We start from the raw sequence: 13,086 nt of genomic DNA on the forward strand, positions 1-13,086 counted from the left end.
ATTTTCTGAAAGCTGTGATCTGGTAGTTAGACTGATTATTGAAAATATTTTTAATAAGCTCATGAAGAAAGGTATTTTATTCTTAGAACACCCCCACCCCACCTCCACCCCCAAACTTAGCTCTAGTTGCTTTTACAGCAGACAACGAAACTGCTAACAGAGTTCGTAGGAATAATTTGATAAGTTATTTGATTCAACTAGTATAGAAAATAATCCAAACAGAAGTCACAAATGTCATACATAGAGAAGGATACAAGTTTATACATGTGAAATGCTCCAATAGCCGCATCTGCAGCTGATGGGCAGTGCCATGCTTCTGTAGTACAGGATGCACATACTGTGGAGCATGAAAAGAATATCAGTGAAGAGATAAAAACAGCAAGGGTTTGGGGAGGTACATTTTGTAGGAGGAGAAAGAGCTTGTTTGCCTGGTGCAATTTGGGAAACTAGCTTGAACAGTCAGACGCAAGCTAAAGATCCAGCGATCTAGGAAACCAAGGCAGTGAAGGGGAGAGAAAACAGACAAGCAAAATAACATAAACAAATTTAGGAATAGAGAGAAACGCAATGAAAAAGTTATGTCCTTGATAATGAAAGAAGATAAATAGAATTTGATTTCCTTTGGTTGTGAAAGACTGGAGGAAGAAAGGGAATAAAACTGAAAATACGAAGAAAACTGTATGAAACAGGTATCTGAAAACTCTTCGGGGAGACCTCTGTACATTAACTACTGCATGCAAAAATGAATGCAATACTTCACAGAGAATAAAACCTCTTGATTCAGGATCATCAAAAAAATTTTAAAAGACTTTCAATTATTTTTTTTTCTGAATTTGACTTCTTTTTAATTTGGTTTCATGTTTAATGACTGTTTGAGAATGCCTATCTGTAGAAAGCAAAATTTCCTAATAACCTCTAATGCCACGAGTGAAAGTATGTAAGATTGTTCAGACATTAAGGTAAACCCAAGAAAGGTGGCCCAGAATTGTACTTTTATCTTTACAAACCAAAAAAAATATTCACAGCTCTCAGAAGGTGGGATGGATATGCAGAAATAGGTATCCTGTATGAAAGTATCTTGAAATTATGGTTGATTTACAGATGACCATAACTGGGAAGAGAACAAAAAGCAAATTGTAGAATTTACTATAAAATATATGCTATAAAAGTAGAAGTCATGTAAATTATCCCTGTTCTCAGAGGCTACTTTGTATGTCTACAGCTTGGCAAGAAAAAAAATTTCCATGGACTGTTATTGCATCTGCAGTTTTTGTGTGAAAACTGTATTTCTCTGAGAGAATTACAATGTGTTTTGTTGTAGCCTGCATGAGTCATGTACGAGTCATTAAAGTCAGAGCCTGTCCTTTGTAAACTCATCATAATTATGTAGGCCAAGGTTAAAGAGAAAATGTCTGGTTTATGATTCCCCTCACTCTTCTAGCTTTTATACAAATTCTTTTAACCAGAAAAAAAAAGTGTTTGACAACTGACGATTCCTTGCAATTTCCAGATTTAACATCCATTATACAGTATCTCTTTGCAGACTCACTCAGCTATAATATTAGGTTTGCATGTGGTAGCTTTCACAAAAACTTAAAGATTTTGTAGCTACAAAATAATACATGCATACCTCAAACTCTCAGCACAGAAAATGCCATTTCCCTGTTTCTGCAGAATGACTTAGACAATCAGGAATTCCATTTACAAAGAGGATCATATAATCTTTATATTAATTACTACTTTAAACTGAGGAGAAGACTAAGGCAAACTGGAAAAAAGTAAAGTGATATGCCCATGAGAGAGGACAGGACTGAATCTTTTGCTTGAGGAAACCTATTTTTCATGTACCATCAACATGGGCTCTTTCACTTGACTTGCTCTGCATTTTTCACAGAACTCTAACAACTACTTTAATGTCAACACTCATTTAAGGCCAGTATAGAACCCTCTGTCTCTTCCCATAGATTTTTAAATCCCTAAGTTACTTCCAGATAGTTTTTAGAAGTTTCTTTTTACTCCATTGTGTCTTTGGAATCACCAAACCTGTAACTTTTAATATCTCCTTCCTCTTATTACCAAGGTCTTCCAATTAACTGGAGACTGGAAATATGTTGTCCTGTGCATTAGTCTTAATTGCTGTTGTGGGAACTCATTCTCAGCAGGAACTTCGTGAGTCAAAACCCACATTTTGTAAAAACGCAGTTCCCTTTTTAAGCTGTTAGCATGTAGGTAACATAGCCCTCGACCTTGGTCTGCTATTCCTTTCTCTTCAGATCTTCACAAAGGTTGTGGTTTGGGTTTGTTTTGGTTTTGTTTTTAACAACAAACCAATCCCAGTTTTATACATTATTTGTAAATCATATTTTGGTAGGTGAAAAAATGATCTGTTTGTGAAACTGCTTTTGGCTATGGCAGGAAGTCATTAATGGGAGCTTTCAGTGAGTGCTGGCATCCCATAAATAACAACTATTTCCATGAGCATCAAAACTAATGAAGCCTATGGATTTGTCTTGTGGTTGGATTCCCAGCTGCTTAATAACCTGCTGCCTCTCACTGAGACTTTTGCTTTAACTGGAGCATTCATAATGTCCCTCTTGTGGTTTCTCTGGTGTCTAATAAAGGCTGAGTTCGTGCTGCAATCTTTCTTCAGTGAAGAGACCAATACTGTCTCTTTTCATTACACAAGTATCCAGTTTTTCAAAACTTACATAATAATTTGCTGTCTTTCAGACAACTGCCTCTCTGTCAGTCTTAGCTGAGACTGGTCAACAGTTTCAGAAGTTACTGAATTAAGACTTGGCAGAGAGAGTGATACCATATTTACTTAGGAAACCAGGCTCAGTGTTCTGTTTCCTTTGCTGTTTTTTGCAGGTATTTTTACAACCAGGAGCTGAGGCTACGTCAATTTGTTTATGCATGTCTATCAGCTTTTGCTAGTGATGAATAAGCTAGCAGCCTCTGGGTTTGACTATACACTTATAAGAGGAGGGTGTTGGTAACCTTCTTGAACTATCTATGGCCATTTTTCATAAGACAGACTCTGTAATTACCCTTCAGGGTCACAAATTCCTTAAACTTTTTGTTCCAGGCATCATGTAGTACAGGCTGCCTGGCAGAGCGCTACTCTCAGATTGTTCGTGCAGACAGACTAGGTTAGGCATAAGTTCTACAGCAATTGCTTTCCTGATGACTACTTGCACCCCTCCTCTGTTGGAGAGAATTACCAATGAAGACCAAGATCTTAGGGAATTTCTCTCTATATTGTGGCATTTGCTAATTATAGCATGCTAATTCTATTGTAACGTATTGATATTGTATTTATTCAGCTTTGGCCCAGTAATCACGCTGCTACTCCAATTTTTATGTGAGTCTTTTCAGACAGTCTCTTAGATCAAAGCCAACCTCTATGCAAATGTTCCTACTCTACATCAAAAACAATCCACCACACTTTCTGGTGAAACACCTCATGCCAAACAAAACAAAACAAATGTGTGTGGCAAACATCTTATAAAACAGGTGTACATTAATATGCATCCTGTTTTGCCAACAGAACACGGCAGAACCCTGCAGATACAAAAAGGAGAGAAAAATATTTGGCATAATTTCATCTAGAATGTCTTCCTGTGTAAACAGTAGAAACTGTAGAAAGTATTCCCTTTTGTATATTTACTTAGTTTTGCTATGTGAAGTGTTACTTCAGTGAAATGTTTAATCTCTTCTTTAAATGTGAAAAGTCCATCACTTCCTGAGGAAAAAGCATTTCAGACATTATTTTAGTATATGCTTTACCAGGAGCTTTTGCTGGAGTCTGGTGGAAGGTGTTTCTGCCCAGACAGAGGGGGTTGGAACTAGCTGATCTTTAAGGACCCTTCCAACCCAAACATTCTATGATTCTATATGATCATTTTTAATTCAGTAATGGGTACTTCAAATATAATACTATTGCAAATTAATATGTTGCATGGAGACAGAGGTAGGTGCTTAAAGTAGTTTCTTGAACTGCTGGTAGTCTTTTCTTCATTGCTCCATTACTTTTTGGAGCACTATACTGTCTTGTACATCTTTGTCCAATTAAAATGGACAAAGAAGTATCCCGTTTACTGTCAGGGCTCCATCTTCTACTGCAAGTATTAGTTTTTCCTATTGTGGTGAGTTTTTTCAGAACTGAAGTTGCTGGTTTTGGTGCTGTTTTGCTGTAGGTACACTAGTATTCTCTGTTAGTACCAGCAAATTGTTGCAAAGTGATACAGTTCACTGAAATTCTTCTGTCTTATGTTATGACTAACAAGCCAAGCTCAGCTTGTGTTATTTACCACAGCATGTGATGTTTTTTTGTGGGCTTACTTTGACCTCCACATGTCTTCCTGCCTCAAGCTTCTTTTATCAGAACTGCATTATCTGAGCATTGTGTATTCTCTACAACTGTTGCTCTGGACAAAATAATTTCTTGTTATTAAATTCTGGTTGTTTTGTCATGGACTAGTTTTAGCCTGCCCGTTCACTTGTGCTCTCATGCACCCTTTCAGATTTTCACTCCGTATCCCCCTTTATTAGGTATTGAATTGCCCCCCCCCCCCCCCCCCCAGATTATCAGTTTGTTTCTTCTCCTTTTGAATGCAGACTCTGTTTTTCTTTCTGTACTCTTTGGTGGATATTTACTTACCTTACTTTAGATAACTAAGAAGGTTTGTGTTCTACAGCTTCCTATACAGTCAGTGAAGAGACAGAGGAATTCCTTACTAGGACAACTGCAGCATTTAAACTGGGCTTTGAATTGCTCTTTAAGGAGACTCCTTCTCTCAGCCCTTCCCCTTTCTTTCCCTTCCCAATAATAATATACGGAAACTACCCCTCTAATTTAGCTACCTAATTTATAAGACCAAATATAGACAGTCTGAGTAGACCTAAAGGCTCCATTTTCTTCATTTTTCTGCATTTTTTTCTAGGTGCTTTAATGTTACATTTCTATGCAGTTTTTCTGCTTGAGCTAACTGGAAGCTATTCAAATAGCGCAATGCTGTTACCCAAAACAAAGTTACCTTCTGACCAATCATCCTGTTTTTACTGGCATCCACTCATTTAACCTTCCCCAGTTGTCCTTTGCACCGTACCTCTCCTGCAGGGCTTTTAATTGCTCCATCCCTTTGCTGAGGTTTTTTTTCTTCATTTGTACCACTACTCCTGGTATCACATCCTGTAGTTAAAATGTCTTTCAGAGCCAAATATCTGACAGAGCCCTACTTCATTCAGCATCTGACTTGACTGGTCATCCCTGTCTACCATAAGTCTCTGAATAATCTCAGCGTCCACTTGCAGCTGGCTCATGTCCCAGCTTCCTAAAAAACACAGTTGTTTAGAAACAGTGCTTTCTCCAAAATATTTGTACTATAAACCCAAATATATTCTTCAAAACAAATCCAAGGAAAGATCCTTTGAAGCCTGTCCCAACCCCAGCATGCCAGTTTCTGATGGCATTAGTCTACATTCAGTCATAGCTAATAACTATAATAAAAAAGAAACGATACTGTAGGGTGCATTCTGCAAAACAGATTCCTAAAGCACTTTAGCCAGATGGCTGTGCTAATCTATGAAGACTAATTTACAAAACAAGACAAAAATGTTCAACGTTAAGAAACAAATTGCAAATAGGGCTACTAAACCAGGATGTGATTTTATTGAAAGTTATGTAGAGTTAAATTAAATTATTTTCTGTGTTCTAAAAGATGTAGAAATAATGCCTAGTTACTCCAGCTTTACATGTGCAATTACAGCTTTTGAAGATTTGCATCATTCATACTCGTGACCAACCCTTAATTATTGAACAGGGAGTGAGGGATTTTGCTGTGGAGTTTTGTGCTTATGTCTTGCAGACAGTTATTGAAGAAAAAAAGGTTTTATTTTAAACACTTTTAGTTAACGTTTCAATGACTCTTTTATGCTTTTCAAATTTTAATGACTTGCTAGGAATTTGACATGCAGTAGCACCTACAGATTTTCAAGTACTTGATACTATTGTTCTTTGTTATCTAAAGTACTAAAATATTTAGTCATCTTCAGCATGGATCAGTGTCCTGATGCTTTAGGTACTTCAACTGATGGGATATACAGGTTGCACTTCTCATGTTGGTACAATAGGTATGATCCATAATAAGAACTACTTTCATCCCATGTTGAAATGGGTCGACATCAGTCCAAGAACAGGAGGTAATTTAAATGGGTATCCCTAACCTGTCAAATCATCCATTTAAAACAGAAACTTGTTCTTAAGCCATGGATACCTACAAACATAGACAACAGCCCCATGTTTGGGTAAAGCTTATCACTGTTTCTACTCCTGGAGAGTGCAGAGTGCTTTACAGGTACTTGAAACTGATTCCAGTCTCTTCAACTACGTTGATATAATGTGGGTTGTTGCTGTTTGTTAGCCAGCAGATTCATCAGTACTTTTTGCTATCATGGCTCTAAACAATCTGAAGGATAAACAAATATTTATCCTTAGTGGTATTTATAGGCCAAAGTGGCTTTCATCCCTTCACCAGAATTAAGTAAAGCAGAATTAAGTCAAAAGTCGACAACGACCTAGGAAGTTATACATTAGAGTATACATGGAATGAGTAAAGTGACATATAGTCCCACAAAAATAACTGAAAAAAGCTTGATGGGGACAAGAAAACAATTCTACTTCAGGAAAGAAATGGCAGAACCACATACATGGATTATGCAGCAAACTGAAAGGTGCACAGAGTGAGCAGTTATAAGTAACCTGGATCATCTCAAGGGATGAGAGTTTGTATGGTATCTTGCCAAGATTTTAAACTTAAGACAGTTGCTCAATTTGTCTGCAATGACAGCAGGATTGAGCTGTGTTCAAGTTTCAGAAAGGTTTTACACTGTTCAAAAGGACTGTTCACAAACAATTCCAGCTACCTCCAGGCATTTCTTTTGCTTATATCACGCACATAAAAATAAGAAAATTAAATAAGACTTCTTAATAAGGCATTATTCTGAATAAATCTGTAACTGTCTTGAACTAAAAGTGTTTATGAGCTCCTGAATACACTACATCTTCACAAATTATATGACAGAGAGTGAGTTCGACGAGCAATTAGGAGTCTCAAGATAGAAATCACTATGAAAGTCCGAGGTATTTTTGTTATTAAACCTTATGTAGCTCCCCACTACTGTAAATCAACACCACTACATTGAAGTCAATGGAGTAATTGAAGCAACATTGATTTTCCACAAGCTGCAAAGCATTTCAGTTTTATTCAGGTTTCTTCAAAGAAATATAGTTCTATTGTTTTCCTTCTCCCCCATTTTGTAAGTCAAAGAAAGTAATTACAAAATTGTTTCCAGTTGAGCACAAGAGAGAATTAAGAACTAACTTAAAGGGTTTTTTAAGTCTTTCATATATATACTGTTTCTATTCCTATTTTGAACCAAATTGTAATTTCTATTATGACAGTGTAGTTATAGAGCATTGCTAATGAAATACAGTGCTATTACTGAGATAAACATCTGACTGATAGTATTTTACATGCACTCCAATGATGAATTTACATTGTAGCAATTTTTCATAAAGGAAAGGCTTGCCAGAATACATTGCAAAGATATTTGTGTAGTCACAGAATCACAGAATGCTTTGAGTTCGACGGGACCTCAAAAATCATCTAGTTCCAGCCCCACTAGACCAGGTTGCTCAAAGCCCCATCCAACCTGACCTTGAACACTTCCAGGGATGGGGCATCCACAGCTCCTCTGGGCAACCTATTCCAGTTCCTCACCACCCACCCTCACAGTAAAAAACTTCTTCCTAATATCTGATCTAAACCCATCCTCTGTCAATTGAAAACATTCTACCTTGTCCTATCACTACACCTGACAAAGAGTCCCTCCCCATTTTTCCTGTAGACTCCCTTTAAACTCCCTTTAAGTACTTGAAGGCTGCAACACCTGCATTTTTTTGTCATCAGACTGAAAAATAGATGCAATGGATTAATGAAAGGGAGGGAAGTTCCTGCATACATCCAATAAAATATTATGCTTGCCTGTTGGAAGTAAACTTTTGTGTGTTGATTGTTCCTGTAAATATACAGGATGTGTCAGATAACACTGGGATATAAACCATTTACCCCAGAGTTTTGGATTACCTAAATTTAAGGTACTTATTTTGAGCTATCACATTTCCAAAAGGTAAAAAGGTGGAGCAGGGGAGAGAGAAGAATATCTCTGTAGCAGCCCTAGAAGGAGTAAGTGCAGAGCAACACTGTTCAAGTCTGTGCTTCCATACCTCTGTCTGCTTTCCGAGGTGGGAAGGACACAGACTGCCCTTATGTAATCACAGTGACTTTTGATGTGCAATATGCTGTGCACCCCATCACATCCCCATCCCCTAGAGTACTTGTGAAGGAGCAAGAATCAGGATGGAAGCGGTTTCAGGAGTGGAAAAAGTCATACAGCAATTGAAAGGAATTTATTATATGGACTTTACAGTTATTATGTGTTTACAAATATATACACTGTATGATTTCCCCTACAGTTGTAACTGCCCAGGCATGTCCTTCCCCAGTTCCTCCCCCGTTCCTCCCTCTTCACCTGACTCCCTATCCCTATTCGTTTCCCTGGTTGTCTGTCTCCTGCTCCACCCCATTTTCTGGTGCATTCCATACCAGAGCTCATAAAACCCTTCTGCACCCCCATTAAACTTAGCATTGCATTGCAACCTCAAACCTCGTTGGACTCCTTTGTGCAGTGCTGTGGCCTTTCTCCCCTCCGCCACGGACTGTCGCAAGTACTCCTTCTCCCGGGTCTCAACTCCTCACTCTTTCACCCTGAGCCTGTGCACCCTAATGGGTTATTGCAAGCCTCCTCCTTTCCCGCCTTTCTCATAAACACATGCTAAGGACCCTCACTCTCCACACCAGCCCACCTCCTTTCTGCTAGGATCATGCTCCTCCAGCCTTGGAGTTCTCTATTGGTTACACGCCTTACACCTCTGCCTTGAGTCCATCTTCCCCGCAACCTTCGATACATATCACACTAGCATAGTCTCCTCCAGCCGTTGCCAGGCAGGTTCTGTTTCTGCTGTCTTTCTCCTTGCTGTCCATACTCCTGTGGCTACCAGCACACACACAGTCTCCTCCTGATTTCAGTGCCTTACCTGCAAAATCTTGCTGTGGCAGATAGGAAAAGATCTAGGTACAGGCTGCATTTACCAATAGTCCTCTTGGATGGAACACTAAAGGTAAAAAAAAAAAAAATATTCAGAAGAAAAGCCTACAAGTGTATCATGGCCCTACTAATTTCTCAAATATAGCGTTGTACTAATACATTATTTATTTCAACATGGTGATAAATAAATGGAGATTCTGTTATGCAACATATCACAGAGAATACAGTGTACCATGGATTCATCACATCTGACGTGTAATAACCTCCAGCAATAGGTCGAAACGAAAGCACATTTTTGATTCTTACTGACAGTTGGGCCCAATCAGCTGTGGAAAACATCCAGTTTTGAAAGAATGGGTCTGATTTTGAAGCCTGGAAAGCAATCACTTAGAGTCTGTGTGGGGTACTTCGCCAGATCTATATTTACACGAGCCTTGTCAAACTGCCTTCAAACAGATGTTGTAAATAACTCTTGTCTAGAGTCATATTATTTTATTGCTAAAGTACATGAACTGAGGAGTAGACAAAGAATGCAGAGCAGAATAGAAAAGGTCGGTGTTACTCTCTTTACAAGGACAATAAAACATGGTAAAGCGGGAGCACCAAAACAGAGGTGGGAGGAGGGAATTGGAAGGAAGGAAGGATACCACAGTGCTATCTTGCAGTAGTGTGTGATTCATAAGGCGGCAACGTGTGAAGAGGAGAAAGGGTGATTCACCTGAGAAATTAACACTACTTAGTACTGCAGCATCTCTCGTTTCAGGGATCTGAAAGCTTTGACATATCTACACTACAACCTCACAGGTGCTTTGGTACTGCACTTGCATACTCTGCAAGCAGCAAGCCTGAAAAAAAGGGACTGAGGTCTGATCAGCTGCCATGGAAATACAGCTAAAATGTATTATACACTGACTCTCAGTGTTTTTTTGAAAAAGGAATTGTATTTTTACTCCAATTTCATTGAGAAAGAACTGAGGCACAGATAGATCAACTGCCTTTTCTGAACCCCAAATACAAACAAATCAGTGGCTAATCTTTCATTAAAGCTGCAGTACATTCTCAACTGTGTACTGTTACTGCCCATAAGAATCTATATTTTCTTAGAGTTCTCCTGAATTAACCAAAGGGCAGCAGCAACAGCAGATACTGTTGCAGCAGCAGTCAGTTAGGTCTCTGCATTCTGCTCTCCCATTACACCTTTCCCATGACTAGGCTGCTTAAATAGGAGCTTTGTACATTTTAAAGTCACATTTCAAAATAAGGAGTTGCAATTTCTAAAATTCTATTTCTGTGTTGGACTATCACACTCCCTAACTCAAAAATATCTGCCAACACTTGTGCATTTCATATACACAGGAGTACCAAGCCTAGTAAGTAGAGAAAAGAGAGCTGCAGGAGTTACAGCATCCACTTTCAAGTAGATTGGTTTGAATTTAGCAAATCATAAAGCATTTAATTTTGGGATCAGCAAGCTGGTAAACCTAACACATGCAGATTCTATTAATTTCCATGCCTGGCTCTCGGAAAGACTAAAAGGAGAAGAGGAAGAGATACATGATACATTGGCAGAGCTTGCTGCACCGCTGATTAAGAGGACACAAGAAAGCTTACTCTGCAGTACCGGGCACTTGGATGCCATCTGTCTCTCTGCTTAGAAGATCCAAGTTCTGCAGTGCTGGACAAAGGGATGGGAGGGCTCTGGGTAACCCAGCCGGCCCCGGCAATTCACTGCTGCTCCTGATCTAGAAATAAAAGGAGGATTTTGCTCAGGATAATTTCCAAAGAACTGATCAAATCCAGTGACAGGAAAGCGTTACTTTGCTAGGTGTGCTGGATATTGAGAAGCAATAACTAATACTACACTGCAAGGGATATGTGACATGCTTAGCATATGTAAGTGTGCCATCATCTACCTCAAAGATCAATCACCTCTTGGTGAAGGGTGTCCCTGGTTTATACTGAATTAAGGACACTATAAAAGTAAATTAGGCAAGACTGGAAACTCAGGAATGCTTTTTCCAATTAAGAACACAAGAAGCAATTAGTTAGGCAAATTGCAGTTGGAAATTGGCCAGTAAAATCAAAATCTGTTTTTATGAGAAGCAGCACAGGATCCTTAAGAGCACAAGTCTAATCTTAAAAAAGGAGAGGAAATGGAATAACTGCGCTTTTTTTCATGTCTTAATAAGATTCTTTCATTTTCCTGATTTTTGCTTATAAATTACTTAATTATGTTCTCTATTCATAAACACTCTATGATACAGTTGCCTGGAAGTCTAATCCTACAATTGTTATTGCAAATTAACGGAAATATGATTTGAAGGGCTATACCTGCAGAATAATTACTTGATGAGGAAATTAAACATATTTTAGTGAACTCAGTACAGTTCTCATAATAATAAACACATATAGACTAATATAAGCATAAAACCTCCAAATATGAATTTGGGGAGTAGTTTCATTTTTATTTCTGAATCAGACACTTTTTGTTTCTCCCATGATTACAAAATCCAGAGAGAATAAAGGTGTCATTTTTGAAACAGATGTAAATTTGTGATATATTGGACATTTTTTATTTGTTTGCAAAGAAAATTTTTGTTGCATAGAGTGTAGGTGAATTTCTAAAAAACATTAAGAGCAAAGCATAGTCATAATAAGCAATGTTCCCCAAACCTTGTAGGGGCACAGTTTGTTGAAAAAACACAAACCCTATGATAACAAAGCACTGTTCAGGCAGTTAAAGGTTTGTTGGCAATATGAAAGGTATGAAAGCTGAACAAAGAAAATTGACAGAATAAGATGATTTTAACTTTAAACTGCACATATAAATATATATGTGTGTGTATGTTACTGAGAATGAAAGGAAAATATTGCTTTGGACAAGTTTACGAAGAGAAGAGCTAGAAGAAGCAATTTTCATTTTTCTTTTGTAATCTAGATAGTGTAAAATTATTCTGTCTTCACAACCTCAAGGCAAAGAAGACAGTCTGCTTCTCTAGCTATAAAAAACAATCTGTCAAAATTTTTTTAAGGAAGTCACAACTGATTTCTCATAAAATAAAAAGCAAGAGGATTAGAGCTTTCTGGTGACAATGAAATCTGCTCAAAACTCCTCCAGTGAAACCTAAAGCTTCAGGGAGGTCCTGCTTGAGGCATTGATCCTGCAATAAAAGCAGTTTAGATTCTGCAGATTCAGGGCTTGAACTGCCAAACATGTAGACCCTCTTATTCATCCAGATTTAATTTTTTTTTCAAAACTCCTATATTTGAATAGAGCTGAAGGTTAAAAAAATTAAAATAACCTGCAAGACATAGACCCCACACCTACAGCATCAATGCAATCCTTGTCCTCCTCTTAGAAAAGTGGTTGCAAGGCAGGTAGGAAAATATTTTCCTGAAAATACAGTTCTAAACAAATTGTGTCATGTAATGTGTTAAATTTATTATTCTGCAACATTACATGCTACTACATCCAACTGGCATTCTTATTGCATAGTACCTATTTGCTGTAACAGCTGATTTCTAGCTCTGGAGTGATGTACAATTGTTTTTCTTTTAAAGATTTGAATATGATCAGAGTCTCTCTGAAGTTTTCCAAAAGTTATTGGACTACTCTTTAAGAAAATCTATGTTCTTCTCTGGGTCTAAGGCCCACTTTAGTGCTTATGAAAAGAATCTGATGAACTTCTAAACACTAAGCTCAGGTATCTGGGGTAGAGTCAAAGAACTGAGTTAAGGATCCAGCTTTTCTGCTCAAAACTTTTTGTAAAGGTTGGATCATAGTCTTGTTTAGAGCTATCAAGCTCAATTTTTGCAATTAGGGTGCAAGGAAATCTTCCAGCACTGCTCACATTTGGTCATTTGCCAGAAAAAACCAGAATCTGTTTCCAAATTAGTAAGTACTTAAGATCAGGA

The sequence above is a fragment of the Chiroxiphia lanceolata genome, chromosome 1, assembly GCF_009829145.1.
Source record: "Chiroxiphia lanceolata isolate bChiLan1 chromosome 1, bChiLan1.pri, whole genome shotgun sequence".
Taxonomy (NCBI): Eukaryota; Metazoa; Chordata; class Aves; order Passeriformes; family Pipridae; genus Chiroxiphia; species Chiroxiphia lanceolata.